The sequence below is a fragment of the Garra rufa genome, chromosome 4 (assembly GCF_049309525.1).
Source record: "Garra rufa chromosome 4, GarRuf1.0, whole genome shotgun sequence".
Taxonomy (NCBI): domain Eukaryota; kingdom Metazoa; phylum Chordata; class Actinopteri; order Cypriniformes; family Cyprinidae; genus Garra; species Garra rufa.
The window spans coordinates 20,236,094-20,253,765 of NC_133364.1; the positions used below are offsets into that span (position 1 = coordinate 20,236,094).

At 37.0% G+C, this 17,672-nt stretch overlaps 1 protein-coding gene across 2 annotated transcripts in view; it reads right to left on the minus strand.

The window, feature by feature from the left end:
• pparaa (peroxisome proliferator-activated receptor alpha a) overlaps positions 1 to 17,672 on the minus strand; it is a 70,055-nt gene that overhangs the window by 40,958 nt on the left and 11,425 nt on the right. For both annotated transcript variants that reach the window (XM_073838825.1, XM_073838824.1), the window contains one exon: positions 6,295 to 6,374. The gene's annotated coding sequence lies outside the window, so the exon portion shown is untranslated. The remainder of the gene's footprint in view (positions 1 to 6,294; positions 6,375 to 17,672) is intronic.

The following is a 17,672-nucleotide window of genomic DNA, read 5'->3' on the forward strand; positions in this document are numbered from 1 at the left end:
AAAAAAGGTTAAGCAAAACATAGTCAGGTCAAACTGTCTGAATAATTTTACTGGTAGTCCACTGTACAATGAATTTTTGGGTATAATATAACACGGTTTACTTTATTTTGCTATCCTCTCTTACATAAATGAACTATTGTGTCCTGCACCCACCAGAAAAAAAAAATCTAAAATTATATCTGGTGTATGAATAATTTTTTGGTTTGACTGTATTTTTCATGTTATAAGCAGAAACTATATTTGAACACACACACACACACACACACACACACACACACACACACACACACACACACACACACACACACACACACACACACACACACACACACGCATAGTGATTTTATGTCCATAAAAAGCACATTAAATGTAAGTAAAGCGTCTCCTTTTAAGATGTTAAATAGGTTTTTAGAGAATAAAATCTCAAAATTTGGTTGAAATAATGCTCCATTGTTGTTCAGTGTAACACAATATTTATGTAAAAATTCAAAGAACATGCTTATTCTGCCTTGTACATATTAAAATATCTAAAAAATAAGAGAGCATGTTAAGTTGTGTTTTAAAAAGTGTTTTAAACGAGTAAACATTCTTACTGACAAATGGGCAAAACCTAGGATAGTGGCAAATTTTTTGCTCAGCAAAACAAAACAAAAATGCAATGAAATTAAACTGAAAACTTTTTACATTTTTGGCTGTAAACAGCCATTTAAAGCAGTATTACACTTATTGTTTATATATATATATATACACTTTAAAAATAAAAATTCATATTGCTTAAATAATGTTTACACATTTTCTACTGAAAAACAAGACAAAAAATGATCAAACTGATTTTTTTGCAGCGTTTGATTTCTGATCTGGATAATTTTTAATGAGTTCATAACGATCGCATGTAGCGCTGTCCAACGATTAATCGCAATTAACCACATGTAAATATTTTCAAAATATATACTGCATATGTGTCTATTTATATATACATAATAAATATACACAGTAGACACATGTGTTAACAACATTTATTTTGGATGTGATTAATCGTGATTAATCGTTGGACAGCACTACATGCACAATTCTTGGTATAGACGGTCAAATCATGTTGTATAAACATAATCATCAGGTTTTACACAAACTTGTGTAGTTCATGAAGCTCTAGTGATGCTGTAATTAAAGCAAAATGTGGACAAACCAAATACTAAAACAATCTGATATATTACATTTTTTCAACTTTTATCAGCTATTGTGTTTTGTTAACATGACAATATATTTAGTAATATGATATTTTCCATTAAATAAAACGTAAATATAAAACCATGTTTACTAGTGTTCTGATTACCTCAAACATTTCTAACACCTCACACAGTTACATTAATTGACCTCCTTCTGTCATTGACACCTAAGAGTCATATGATTAAAGTACGTCCAAACATGTCATGGCCAATAACCTTCATGGTTTTTCTAGGGCAAAGAGAAGAACTGACTGCAGAGCTGACATGTCCATTTGGAAAACTGCTGGAAACGAAATGGACATCTAAATGGAGTCTAAAAAACCAAGGCACTAAATATTGTTGAGAGATGATACTTTCACTCAAAATCAGTCAACTTGTTGTTATTCTGAAACTCCATACATGGAGTTCATTTCTGAACGCTGTGTTTCCTAAAAGCAATGATTCATCGAGTGGTTTCAAAGATTTAATCCAAGCAATTTAAGCACTAATTTGCTCACTAGCTTCTTAAAAACATCACCAGAGTATCAGAAACATTGCTACTGTTTTAAAGCAGTCAGGTAGTAGTTTACATTAGTGGTGAAACAAACCACAGATCGTTACGTTCTTGAATTACAAGAACTTCTAAAAGCTGGTGGAGAAGCCAACAGCCATAAGGTGGCGCTGAAGCCATATTCCCTCAGTTTTTCAGCATTCAGTGACAATAGAGCCATTATACAGTACAGTGATTCTAGCGATTCTTATTTTCTTTAATCATCGTTTGACTTTTAGCTGCACAGCTCATTTACACTTTGTTTATATCCCTACTTGCGCAGAGTCAATACTGCAGGTACAAACAAGTCGTGATACAAAGAAACTTGTCGCACGATCTTTGAAGCAACACTTTATGCTACATGATTTAAGAACTGTTGACTGACAGAATAAAGCTCTGGCTGTTTTATCGCTCCCGAAGCAAAGCCATCTTCTGTGTTTGTATTATATGTCTGTTCAAACAAAATCAGTGAAAGAAGAAGAAAAAAAAATCTAAGACCTCATGTGACTTGCCGGAGGGGGAGAGATATCCCAGACTGATTACAGCAGAGCGTGAATACAATGTCTGTAATGGACTTTGAGCTTGAACTTTAAACCGCAGATTACACGAGCGATCGGTATCATAATATTATTCTGCTTTGTCTAGGCAGGCCATGACTACTTGTATATATTTTGTTGCGTTTAGGAAAAACTGAGGGAAGCGTTTCGATAAACCTAAACGCAGTGAATATAAATTTTCCTGAGACAAAAAGCTCAAACCATCACAACAGCACCAAAAGCGGCTCTTGGTCTCAAGACTTGCCCATGACATCATCTTAGTATTGAAGAATTACTCAGCTCCACCCCACCTTTTGTCACCTGCCAATCATGTCTGGCTCCTTTTGTGTCCATGGGAAACAAGTTAGTTGAGAACTGCTATCCCCAAATGACCCCACCGTCCTCCACTCCTTTCCCTTTTCACTTCTCTCCTATAGACACTATTATAGGAGTGTACTGGCTTAGGATCCTTATTGTAAAGAAATGTAGAAAAACATGCCTGTCTACTTCTGCCATCATAACCAATTACTAAAAGAATGCGCAGTGGTTAGAATATTAAGCAATCGTTTATATAGAGTCATGTAAACAGATTCTTTTAAAAACATTTTAGTACTACGCGGTCACACTTGTTTTTTTTTTGTTTTTTTTACTTTATGTAATGTGTAAAATTAGATATGGACACTACACTTTGCTGTGAGTCTGCCATAAAATTCAGACGAAAGATTAATGAATGAAATATAAATCTAAAACATGAGACATGTCTTAAGTAGCATGGGTATATTTGTAGCAATAGCCCAGATCATTAAGTCAAGATCATATTCCATGAAGTCATTTGGTAAATTTCCAACCATAAATATATCAAAACCTAATTTTTGATTTTGATATGCATTACTAAGAACTTTAAAGGCGACTTTCTCAATATTTCGATTTTTTTTGCACCCTCACATTCCAGATTTTCAAATAGTTTTATCTTGACCAAATATTGTCATATCCTAACAAAACATACATCAATGGAAATCTTATTTATTCGGCTTTCTGAAATCGAAATCTCAATTTAAAAAAATTGACCCTTATGACTGGTTTTGTGGTCCAGGGTCGCAAATATGAAAAACACTCCTCTAACAGTAACACAAAAATATTAGCAGTACTGCAAACAATATTTCTAATATTTAGAGAACATTTGTCTGCATGTGAAACATATAACTAAAAGTGCATTATCATAATCAATAATCACTCTTTAGTAACTCCTTCAAACACTAAATCTCTAAAACATGGTATTTTGTTAAAATAATTAAGAGTTTAGTTTAATCTTAATATTCAAGTGAAATAATCATTTTCAAATAAAGTTGACTAATGATATTGAAACACTAATGTTTTCTGAAAAAAAAAAAATACAAAAAATATTTTAAACTACTGGAGACAAACACACCGAAATGCGAGGGTCTGTCAGCTTTTCTGCTTTTATCCGCAGGATATTGAAAATAACAAACCATTAGTTCCTGAGAATATAAATTTATATCCGCTTGATAAAAATCTCAAAAAAGACTACACAAACATAACTTATATCTTCTCTATCTATAACTGTATTTGTTTCAATTTTCATTTCTTTAAAACATCTACAAAAAAAAAAAAAAAAAAAGATGTGCGATTAACTAGTCATACATTTATAATGCATTTGATCATTACACATTTTGAAATACTTAAAAATACACCAACTAATATGCCACAATTAACATAAACTGGCTTATTATTTCTCACAATAACATATCTAAAGTAATTCATGATTTAATTTTGAATTTTGTACTTTATCTGTGTAAATGCTTTTATCATTTTATGTTGTTGAGCTGAAATTCCACACAGCCTTCGGGGAAAAACAAAACAAAAAAATCAAGTCATAAGGGTTTGTAAACTAAAAAATAAAATTAATTGAAATACAAAAAATATATATTTTATTTAAATCTTTAATGCTTCCTACTGTTTTGATCGCTTTTTCACATCGTGTGTTAAATTCCACCCATGGAACTTCATCCGAAAATTACCTAATTATCAATTCACAGTGTGTAGCTGTTAAAATACACCTCGAAACAGAATGAAGGAGACATCTTTAGTCTAGACTGTGTGTGTGTGTGTGTGTGTGTGTGTGTGTGTGTGTGAGTGAGAGTACACAAGTATCTTTTGAAAAGGGTGGGGGTAGGAGGGGGTCTACACCCTTAACTATTACAGACACACACACTGAGGCGTGGGAACTCTATTCAGGCCTGAATCAGAGGTCTATTATGGAGCACATGGCTGCAAGTGTGTCTGGGTGTGTGTGAGAGAGTGTGTGTACGTCTGTACGTGACAGCGAGGGCGGGTGTCTCAGTTAGTGCACACATGCTCGCTGCTCTTCGGCATGTCTGGGAATGCCTCGCCACAGTTTGACACACATGCGATCTGGTTTTCATGACGAAGTTCGAGAAAAAAGATTGGAGAAAATCCTAATCCTTAAAACTCTAATTTTCAGTTCAGTTTTTAAGAATAATTTAATCGAAGCAAACTATTCAGAATCTGTGTCAAAACCATGAACATTTTCATACTAAAAAAAAAAAATTTAAATCTTGTACAAATGACGAAAATGTGTATGTATATTCTAAAAATCTCTGTTCCTATGCCAACCCCCCTCTTCGTTTTTAGACGATGCCACCTGCTCTGTTCTTTGCACTATACATCATCTCTGGAACACTCCATTCACAACCAAAAAAAGGGGTGGGGGAGGGCACTGCCAACCAACGTGCATTTTTCTGTGCCAACACACTTCATCAGCACTGCCCCTGGTGTTCTCACTCATACTACTAAACAGCCTGCTATGAGCCAAAATCATTTGTTTGAACGAAGAAACACAACTGTTTACTTCTAAGCCTGTAAATTCTACATGATACCAATTGATTATACACAATGCTATTTTAAATAAAATGATCTTTTAAATTGCACACAGCGGTTAGCTGTAATATTCTGATTTTACCTACAAATTATTAATTTTTAAGAGGGACATACAAGGTTTTTTTTATGTATGTGTGTGTGTGTGTGTGTGTGTGATAGAGACAGGGAAAAAAAGCACTGGGGTGGTCATTTCTTTTCTAAAACAAAAATTTAGAAAGACATCTTTATGTTATTTGTATTTCTTAAATAAAAGCCTTCAAATAATACATAAATCGTTCCGATTGAGCAAACGCCTTCTTTAAAAGCAAAACTAATATGTATATTCAGGTAAAAAAAAAAAAATTGGCTAAATTGGAATGAAATACGGTCATGTTCGATGAATTTAAATATGTGTAAATTTAACCAATGTAATATTTGTGTCAAAATGACATGAATTTGAGTTGAATTTGCATGCTTTTACATTTATGCCAAAACTAATCAAAAGTAAGCAACCAAAATAAAAATAAAAAACAGCTTTAAATAAAACATACATAATTTACGCAAAGCACCGTCACATATATTTTCATTTTAATGCATAACTGCTTAAACTAACCTCTGACGTGGCATATACAAAGCTTGGATCTATAAGCGTCTGTTTTTCAATTCGATAATAATATGAAAACGACAAAAAATATTAATCGCAACGAACAGCTCATAAGATAAACGATGAGATAATCAAACACAAGGCCCAAATAGCTGCTGTCCATTCACTACGTTCAAGTGCTCCAGTAAACACACAGCGAAGGCATCAGAAAATAAAAGGTTAATTCGTAGAAACCTTTTTTTTTATGAATTTCTCTCTTTTCACTCACAAAAACATTAACTCCAAAACTATCCAATGTGTAAGGTCGACTTCCTCTCTATAGAGATGCATCATATTTGTTTGGCGCTGATACGAATTGCCTTTACGTTCCCCCAACGCCATTTTCTTTAGAAATCGTATGGTTTACAAACATTTTTTTTCTTCAAAATTTTTCTTAACGAAAAATTCCAAACAAACTAGATATGTACAAAAGACCATAAAACTTAAATATTTGCCGCTTACCTGATTACACTGACGTGTGTGTGTAGATAGAAACATTCCAGGACAAGTGCTGAAGGCCTTTTCTACTCACTTCACCAGCCCTGTGTTGAAGGAGAGCGAGAGAGAGCGAAAGAGAGAGAGAGAGAGAGAGGGAAGGAGAAGAAGAGGCAGTGAGCTTTCCACAGCAGGCACAAGGACCGAAGGAGGTAGGCCGGGGGGCCAAGCCGATCCTCCCACCCCAGCTGCGTGTCCCCAGCGCCGGGCTCCAGGTCTGCCTGCGGTCCCCGGGTCCACAATAGCAACCCGAGAGACACGAGTGTGTCGGCCTGTCTTGTAGTTAACAAGTCTTTGAATGAGGAATGTTAGCAAACAGACAAACAGAATGTCCGCTGCATGTTAATGTCCCAGCCAGTCCGATCGCAGCGTTGGCCCAGGCGTATGAATAATTCAGGAGCTTGAAAACCGAGCCCCCTCCCCTTTTCACCCCCACAGCCCCCCCCCCCCCATGACTGAAATGCCTTCAGTGGCTGAAGAGCGCCAGAGAGTGTTGCGAGAGAGATAGAGACAGAAGAAAAGTATTTCAAATCTTAGCTTCAAACATTTCTATTCAGCAGAGCGCGCACAACCGCATGGTCGCCACAAACTTCTTTCGTTTCATCGTGCAACATATTTCTTTCTTACGATCGAGGCATCTTTCACTCATTGCCTTTTTATGTCTTTTGTTTGGAATTGGCACCTGTCCCAGAAAAAGCTCCGACACCGCACCGCCCTCCCGCTCTCTTTTCAGAGAGAGAAAAAGAAGAACTGTATGTGTGTGTATGAGAGAGAGAGAGAGAGAGAGGGTGGCGCTAAAGTGATAGAACTCCAGGCGCCTCCCTTCTCCGAGACACGTAACAAGCAGGGAGAATACAGCCATTTTCAAAGCTCAGCAACGGAAAGGATCCGTTAACCCCTGGCGAGGATGAAAAATGCCACACACCTCCGGCCGCTGTAAATGCTCCGTTTGAAAGCGTCTCGAGGTGACGAAACCGCAGAGGAACACACCGACGAGGTTTAGGGAAGTGGTGGAAAAGACGCGCTGGAAAAACTGAAGTGCCACAGAAGCAGCTTGAGCCAATCGGTTGTGCTACAGGGTTAAAATCCTGTGAGTAGTAGAAATCCCTCCTTCTCTTGGCACAGACTGGGTGAAGGGGAGGAGACTGAACTGTGGAAACAGCGGTAGAGGCTTTTTTTCGTTTCTATCTGCACACACACACACAGAGAGAGAGAGAGAGAGAGACAGAGACAGAGAGGGAGAGAGAGAGAGAGAGAGAGAGAGAGAGAGAGAGAGACAGAGAGAGAGAGAGAGAGAAAGGGAGGGAATTAGAGGAGAGGAGAAGAGAGAGGGAAAACTGAAGTGGAGGGAAAAAAGTTGATGATGAAACCGAGAGGCAGTGGAAGTACGTGAGCAATCTTTTTTTTTTTGAATCATTGCTCTAGCCAGTGAGTGAGAGCTTGTGTAGGGAAGGAGGGAGGGAGGGCTGAAGAGAGGAGGGAAGCGTGACACAGACTCCGGTTCACCCGGAGAGTGCACACAAACATACGCTCACACCCGTTCACGAACCATTCAAATTGAATTTACCAAACGCGCTGGCCATCCTCAACCTGGCTCGAAAGCACTATACAAGTGAAGAGTCAGTCGATAAAAGATAACCATACCATAATGAAGTAGGGCTTCTGGAAAAAGTGGAGTGCGCAAATGTTGGGGTGTCTTTGAACATCCCACTGTCGGAGTCGAGAAGCGTCAGGCGTATGGGTGAGACGGTCTGGAGGTGAAACATCTGTCGCAATTTGCAGGGAGATTTCATCTGCAGTGACCACACAGACACACACACGTCTGTCACATACAAACACACACACACCGCAGTCACGGCCTACCTGTGAATTCAGGGGAATAATTACCAGAGCACGCCGCCAATCACATTTTTTGATTTTCGCCATGCACCTCTGACACACCTCCCTTATGAATCAGAATTCAATAAGAACTTGTGAGTCCGGTTGAGAGGATGCAAAAAACTGAAGTTTTCGTTACTCTGTGGCTTATTTAATCAACGATCCTATCGCGGCTATCGCGCGCTCTTGTAAACATGCCATTGCTGTCGAGTGCAAAACTTTTTTTTTGTGGTTAATCAATGCGGCGATTAAATACAAGTTCAAACAGATGATCTCTCTACTGCGAACAAGCCCAAAGAGAAGGCAAAAACACATACCAAAACGTGCTAGTGTACGGCCTGAGCCTGCGTCTGCTCCTCGGACTGTATCACAAACCTTTTCTGGGCTTAGCGAACTAAAGAGTTGATAAAAGCAAGCTCGTCGACCAGCGAACATGGCTGCATAGAGGGTGCTGCTGCTCATCAGGCTGTCACACGCAGACACACACACACACTCACTGATGTGGAGGAGGGACCGAAAGCACCCGGTCCGCCCAGATTTCCTTGCCTCGTTCTCAGCCTCCTCTTTCTGGCTCCCTCATGGCACTGACCTCTCATTACACACACACACACACACACACACACACACACACACTCTCACACACACATACATACTCGGTTCCTACATACCGCACACCACACCCTCGATTCAACACCAAATCTGGGCCGAGTCGCACCCGTTTAAAACGGTTACAGCTAAATCAAATTCCAAGTGCTCACCCTCTTTTTCTCGAGCCCGATTCCCTAATGGCAACAGGTCGCACTCTGGCACAAGGTACGACGCGGCCACGTCACATTGCGCCACGTCCGTCGGCCAATCACGAAGGCGGCGCACCTCACACGAGAATTTGCACTTATAACACATTATCTGCTTTATTTCTCGTTCTGTTGCTGGTTCATTTTCTTGCTTGTTTACTATAGGACCTGCGAGGAGGGAGTCGGGACTTGGCGCACGTGTTGTGTTGTACATTGCATTAAAGTTCATTTGAGGATACAATTTTGGTTTTGGGTCGGCTGCCAACTCCCAAACAGTGAGCTGTTCTGTAAGGCCCCATCCTTCACAAGGCTCAGAGACTATGATCAAACGCCAATCAAAACAAACTCTTTATGGTACTTTTCAGGGCTCAACCTCAGAGCACTTTAATGCACCATCGCTGAGATCATTTTAAAAAGACTCTCATGTGATTTGAAAAGCGTGCATGTGTTCTGGGGTTAAAGTTACCAAAGAGCGATAACGCTGTCTTCGCAAGGTTAAAAAGCACAGCGGGCTGGTCACTTTTTCCAAATGTCAACATTTAGTAAGTGCATCTGACACGGTTTTATCAATAGTACATCGATCAAATATCAAAACTGAAGCAAAGAAAACTAAATGGTCTCCAAACATTAATGCATGTGTCAGACCTAAACGTGAGACTGAAGCCGATGTCTACAATAGCGAAGTAAACAAATGTAAACCATTCACCATGAGCTTTAGAGTATTTTTTCTTTACTTCCTGAATGAACACCAGGATCTCCTGCACAATCAACTAGAACAACTTAAAAAAGCATCCGAAGGAATTCGAAACCATGTGTTGCACATGCACATCACTGTGCTGCAATTTTCCACCCATAACTATGCTTTTGTAGAGAGAGCAATGAGTAAAAACTAATAACATGAGCTTCTTTAACCTACAATTTTTATTTATTATTATTAGAACTCTGGGGCAGCAAAAACAACAACAACCACACAAAATCAACAGTGTCTCAAAATAAAAATAACACTCCCTTGAAGCAAAAAATTAATTAAAAAATTAATTATTGAATTTTACCACAAACTTGGAAGATGTCACAATTACACACATGAACACACACACACTTGTTCTTGTTCTGAAAAAAAAAATTGGCATGTCAACTACACTACCAGTCAAAAGCTTGATTTTTAAAGAAGTCTCGTCTGCTTACCAAGCCTGCATTTATTTGTTTCGAAGTACAGCAAAAACTGCAAAATTCTGAAATATTTTTATTATTTAAAATAACTGTTTTCTTTTTGAACATATTTTAAAATGTAATTTATTCCTGTGATTTTCAGCTGCATTTTTAGCATCATTACTCCAGTCACATGATCCTTCAGAAATCATTCTAATACTCTGATTTGCTGCTCAAAAAACATTTACGATGTTAAAAACAGCTGAGTTGAATTGTTCAGGTTTCTGATGAATAGAAAGTTCAGAAAAACAATGTTTATTTGAAACAGAAATCTTCTGTAACATTATAAATGTCTTTACCATCACTTTGAATCAATTTAAAGTATCCTTGCTAAATAAAAGTATTAATTTCTATAATTTCTTTCCCCAAAAAAAAAAAAAAAAAATTATACCGACTCCAAGCTTTTGAATGGTAGTGTATAATGTTACAAAAGCTTTTTATTCCAGATAAATGCTGATGCTGGATCTTTCTATTCATCAAAGAATCCTGAATTTTTTTTATATATTGATCATAATAATAAATGTTTCTTAAACAGCAAATCAGCATATTAGAATACTTTCTGATCATGTGACACTGAAGACTGGAGTAATGACGCTGAAATTTTACCTTTGATCACAGGAATAAATTACAAATTGCAAAATATATTTAAATAGAAAATAGAAAAAACATTTTAAAAAATATTAAATGCAGGCTTGGTGTGCAGAAGAGATTTCTATAAAAAACATTAAAAATCGTACTGTTCAAAAACTTTTGACTAGTGTGCATTTATGTTTCCTGTAGTCCTGTTAACAAATATGAGGACGACTCTTCGTCTGTTAGTAGATGACAGTTATTAATCATACGCATAAGCTACTGGTATGCTACCAGCCCTACCAGTGCAAACAAAATTTTGCATCTTTTTTTAATGAAGCCACAATTTTCCACCCATAATTATGCTTTTGCACAGAGGGCAATGAGTAAAATGTAATAACATGAGCTTCTTCAACCTACAACATTTTTATCAGAGCTCTGGGACAGAAGAAAAACAACCAAGCAAAAACAACAGTGTCTCAAAATAGACAACATAACACTCCCATGAAGCAAAAATTAATTAAAACACAACAAGACAAGCAGGAACAGATGAAAAAAAAGCAAGAAGCGTTTCAATCCTAGCTCTGAAAAGTCCATCAGCTTCTAAATCTTTTGCAAAAGATCTATAGTTTACACATATAGAGAGAAAATTAAGTGTTTAGTAAAAAACATGCCCACACACACACACACACACACACACACACACACACACACACACACACACACGTCCAAATGGATTTGTAAAAGTACAATGTATGTATAGAAGATATTTAAATCTAAATACGCAGTAAACAAAACAGCTGGAAACTGATCAGAAATCCAAAACAAAATCTGAGACTCGTAGGAAACGTCATATTTCCAGCCACCCTTTTCCTCCGGCGCAGAGGTAGCAGTGAGCTTGCAGCGGTGGTGGTCTGTCCTGGGCCCCCGTGGGCACGTGTCTACAGGACTCCTCAATTACAGAGGTGAAATCTGAGGTCAGCCTCTGTAGAGAGAGGAACAAAGGGCACGACCCACAGGTCAGAAGTGCTAGACTGGGAGCAGGCTGGTCCCCATTGAGAGGGAGGGTGCTGTTTGCTTTGTGTAGGTAAAGAGTACTAAAACACAGACAAACAGAGATTAAGAGGTGAGCCCCTTAGGACTGTCACTCAGAGGGCCCCTCCATCAACTCTGATTAACTCCCTTGACCTCTGCCTGCCGTCAGAAGACGCTTAATGACCCTTACGGCTCGCCGCCGCACTGACAGAAGCGTGAGCGCAGCTCTGCTAACTGACTGACTGACACCAGCTGATATTAAGAATAACAATAATAATTTATTCATTTAAAAGATAAATTCGGCATACGATTTGAATAGTCTATAAAGAAATGTACTAGCTTTTTTTAATGGCTAATTAAAGCATTAAAAGCAGCAAATAAAAAACTTTAAAATATTTTAAACTAATGTTTGAAACAAGAATGAAATCAAATAAAGAAAAGGCCGAAATTAAGTTGTCTTTCAAACTACAACACACTAACAATAAACTTTTTCCCTGCTACTTCGAAATAAGAGCTATGATGAATTACATTAAGGAAATTTCAAATGAAAATTTACAACATGTTTTAACTGATTCTGTGGGTGTGATTCGATTTTACCACAAACTTGGAAGATGCCATAATTACACACATAAACAAACACACCTTGTTCTCGTTTCTGAGAAAATTTGCCATGTGAATTACATTGATGTTTCCTGTTGTCCTGTCAGCTAATATGAGGACGACTCTTCGTCTGTTAGTAATAAAAAAGTACATGACATTTATTAATCATAAACTTAGGCTACTGGTATGGTACCAGCTTTACCAGTGCAAACTAAAGAATTATAATCAATCTACAAAAAAAAAAGTTTCAAAACAGAACAGCTTTTTATAGAACAGTAACTTCAAATAATTTGAAGCAACATAAGCAATATCACACAAGGTAAAAAAAAAAATGTCCAAGAGAGGAAAAAAAAAAGTTCAAGAGCTCAATAATTCCAGATGAAATCAGTAAGGATTAGCGTCAACGTTTCGTATCCATCGGGATACGACTGCATAATTTCGCAAGGGTGGGGCAGCTGTGCTACAGTATAGTAAAGGTCTGAAATCACAAAATGGAGGACAGTTAGACAACATGGCGGTCACCTCTGATAAGAGCATGCGCCTACGTCCACGCAGGCAGGATGAGACTCCCTGCATGTAATTAAGAAGAAATCTGTATTCTAAATAAAACGATCATATTTTGGTGGAACAAGTGTTGATATTTCATAACGAAAGAAACAACTGTTATGGCTCTGCAAAAGAGTAGGCATAACCTTGAATGTGTGTGTTCTGAGTGTCAAGCCATTACATCGAGAAAAAAAAAAAAGGCTATGAGGAAGATTAATTTTAAAACAAAATACAGTAAAAACAAAAAAGTCTAAGCAGAATGGAAAAAAGTCTTTTCGACATGGTGTGATTTGAACTCTGGCCACTACTAAGATGACACTCTCAAATGACTAAAAGATCACAGCTGTGGAAAAAAAAAGGTATGAATCTTAGATTTATTATGAGAGGTGTAAAAAATATGAGAGACGTTAATATTAGATCTTTCGTGAGACTTCAAACTAATTTGATTAAAAAGAGATAAGAAAAGTGTTGTGCATTTATAGAAATGCATTTTTTTAAAAGTGCTATGATATGAAAATTATTTTAAGATACTGAATTCTGTGAACAATTGCTTTGTAGTAGCAACAAAATTAAATGGATGTTCCATAGGGATAACAACCATTTATGGGATGGATGTGTTTATGTGTGTGTGTGTGTGTGTGTGTGTGTGTGTGTGGGGTAATTTGTTGCAGATACATTTACTCTAATTTACTGTAAACACTTATTTATAAAAGACAAAGCAAATGAATAAAATAAGTAAAAGGAACATTAGACATCGCAAACTGAGATACAAACCAACCACTATATGTCAAGGACTGAGTGACATTTCAATGTGCGTTATGCAAAAATGTAAATGTAACTTTTTTATTATTTTTTTTAAACATGTAAGTGCTGTTTTATATTTATTACTTTAACATAAAAAGAGAAAACATCTTCAGTTTCCAAAAAAGAAACGGGAGGATGAAAAACGATTGAAGTAAAAAAAGTGTCTGATGCAATGTCAATGTTCCTCCTTTTTGTCAAAAGGAGAAAAAAAAGGAATGCCTATATAGATTTCTTTTTACCTTTTGACAGGATGAAATAAAGATTGTACAATTTATAAATAGTTTGAATAGTTTGATTAGTTTAATAAACAACCTGAACTTGATTTGTCCTCCTTTTTCTTTTACCGGCAGTGGAGATCCACACAAAGCTAGAAGTTGGTTCCTATTAGCAATTATATTAATAAATCAATTTTTCAAAAAAGGCAAAAGCAAGTCTTTAAAATTGAAATCTTCCAATCACACTTTTGAAAACCGAACAACTGATGCTCTAAAGGAAAAACAGGTTTAATGCAGTGAAAGATATGACTGAATGGCTTCTGTCTCTGATTTGCTAAAACAAGAGACATTTTAGAAATGCATATTTTATTTTAAATCACTGTGTATTCGGATTGTGGAAGTCCTAAACTGTTTTAACAGATTGTTGTTTTATTCCTGCTCAAACCTAAATTTTCTTTTCAAATTTAGGGTTGAACAGGAATAAAACAACAATCATTTTATTTATGCAATGCATTTCATCTAAAACACACAAACTGTGTGTTTATATACGGTTTTCATATATTAATTTTATTAGGTGTTGTTTTCTGCGATATTAAAAAAACCTTTATTCTAATGAATAGTAATAAATATAAATACATATCTGAAAGTTACATTACATGCTTTATTTTTATGTCTTTTTATTTATAATTTTAAAACAGTGCAATAACATCTGTTGGGATTTTTGAGATTTATACTTAGATAATACAGTTTCTATTTAGGAAATAAAGCACTTTTAGATTATTACACTTCATAAGTGCGTTATGTCTTATTTTTATACTATTCTGCAACAAAGTCAAGCAGAACTACAGTAACATTATTAAGGAATGAGTTTATCATGAAGGTTTCAATTTAATGTTTAAAAATAAATTAATTTGAGTGTTTTTTTTTACTTTTCTTCTGTATATCTGTATCTCACAGCTGGAAATACAGTGAAACATTCTAAAAACTACTTTACTCTAAAAGCAACTCACCTTAAATAAAAATCAGTCGTGCGGGCAAAAAGGGACAAGAAAAAAAAATATCGACAGGACAGTTCTCCGTGTCCACTTCATAAGAGCTCACTCGCAAGGCCGCTAACTGCCGCATGCTCTAATCTCCAGAACTTTCTGCTGAGCACTTTGTGTTTGGAGAGAGGAGTAGGATTCTGTGGCACTTTGATTAACTCTGAAACTTCCAAAAACCACCAGACCATTTCACAACAAAAGCGAGCTAAAAAGCACAACTGAAAATTAACAGGTGCACTATTTTTTTTTTTTAAAGAGGACAGCTCAGAGAACCAAATATATCACTTCGATGCTGTAGGGGAAAGGGCATAAACCAAAAAAGTCATTATTCTAGCAAATGACTAGCAAATATTTAACCACAAATGAACTCCAGCCCACGGGGTACACCGAAATGTGAGATTCGAAATAGTGTTAAATTATAATTTACTTCTGATGCATTCAAACATTTAAAAAGAGGGAAAGCTGTTTGACGCTACACACAAGAAACCTTCAATCTCTAAACTGCATGCTCAAATTAATTGCTACGTCCGTATCCAAATATTTCCCCAACACGCAGCGCAGGCATCATTCAGTGCCGTTTACTCCCCTCTAAATAACCTCTGATGCAAGTTAACTCTCATCTCCACTCCAAACGGCCTGTCCATTCTGGTTTGCTTCTAATAATACTTTTTAACACACCAGTCCTTCCTTATTTTCCTGAGTGCTGGAGAGCTGCGTGTGTGTGAACGAGGGGAATGGGGACAGTTCTGGCACTTAAAAAGTTCTGGCTCTTAAAAGCCGGTGCAGACTGCTTTTGCATGTGCCACGTCACTTCGAGTCCGAGTGGACGAGACCTCCAGGATTTGCCCCAGCTGAGCCTTCTACACCCAGTTCTTGCCCCGAGCGAGGGATGTGCCGGATGACGCTTTGATATCATCACACCCTCTGGATGTAGAATCTTTACATAAATATATTTTTTTATATCCTGCTGATTTACTCTCCATTGTAAATAATGAGATAAACGAAGCATGGCTGTAAGACCATGGAATAAACTTTCCAGTGTAATTTCCTTTTTTAATTGAGCTCAGCTTCAGACTAAATGCAGTTGTTAAATTTTAAAGCACAAACAGATCATTTGAGCCAGACCAGCATCTGTGTATGATCTTAGTTACATACTGTTTAGTTTTAATTAATACAGGAGAAAAATTTCTGAAGGGTCATGAAACGATGGCCTAGAGGTCAGCTTTTTCTTTTGGGACTGACAATCTCTACCTAGGTCGAATTGCGAGTTTATAATAAAATTCAATTTTTAGAAGAACCACATGGAATGTGGCACTTGTCATTGCTGGTGTTCAAGGACGTTATCCTGGTTAAAATTCATTTTAAAAGGATGATTATAGGTCAGCGGAGGCTCATTATCGCAAACGTATTATCTTGTCATGGTTTTCCTTCTTATTTTTTGTTCTGTTAATTGTCTGCGCGTGAGTGTTCTCCCGATGGGAATCCCAACCTTTAATAGGCTGAGGTGAACATGGTGCAATATCGGCCCGGTGGCTGCAAGGCAGCGTCTGCCGTCATCGCTCTAGTTCCAAGGCCCGTGTCGACACTCAAGTGCCACGCGCTCTCCTTGTCGTCTACCGACGGCATTAAAGGGCTATGTGGAATTCTGAAATCATAATTACATCGCAAATGGCGAACAGAGTGAGTTACGTTGCAGTGGAACATTATCTGATCTATAGCTAAGAATTGTGTTATCCTTACGTAATGAATCTCTAACAAGGCAAATTCACTTAAATTTGATCTGGAATGGAGTAAGATAAGATTTGATTGTCCCCAGAAGGAAAATACACATCTTTTAAAAGTTTATTTATTCATTATGCTATAAAGTTTTATGGATGTGAGCTTCTAAGACTGAAAGTCACTGTCTATTCCCTCCATGGGGGTTTCTCTCCACTTAGCCTGGTAGAGTTTGGAGTGATTGGGGGGTGAGGGGCTATAGATGCCAGCGGTCATGAGCGTGCAGGCTATAACAAAAGCAGTCTTTATGTAGCATGCATGCTGATCCAGCAGCCCACATTTTGTGCTGCAATTCACACGTCCAGCTCAGAGGGGACAAGAACAGCCACAAGAGAGATGCAGAGATTGACTACTGCCTTCCTGCGGCCACACTAAAAACTTGTCAAAAGTACTGACTATATTTAACAAAACCAATAAAATAATTTAAAGGTTGGATCAAATCAAATATCAATTCAGGAACAGCAGCTTATTTTTACGTTTTACAGTGCATGATATATCAGATGGTCATGAGTGATGCACAAGACTGAACTGGAGACTTTTTGTTTAAACGATAGCTTCTGACTAGGATTTTTTTTTTTTTAAAGATAAAGATAAAAAGTAGGGTATGACACTGTAGCGCTACTAGAGCACTTTGTATTTAAAGCATATAAACTACACATGCTCATGACACAGCATTGCTGCAATTTTTACTATGCAAAATATAATATGTATTTAAGAAAATTTACAAATATAGGCAAACATAAATCTGTTACCAGTCAAACGTTTTTTAACTGATTTTTGATTTTTTTTAATAAGTCTAATCTGCTCACCAAGTCTGCTTTTATTTGATCCAAAGTACAGTAAAAAGAGTAAAACTTTGAAATATTTTTACTATT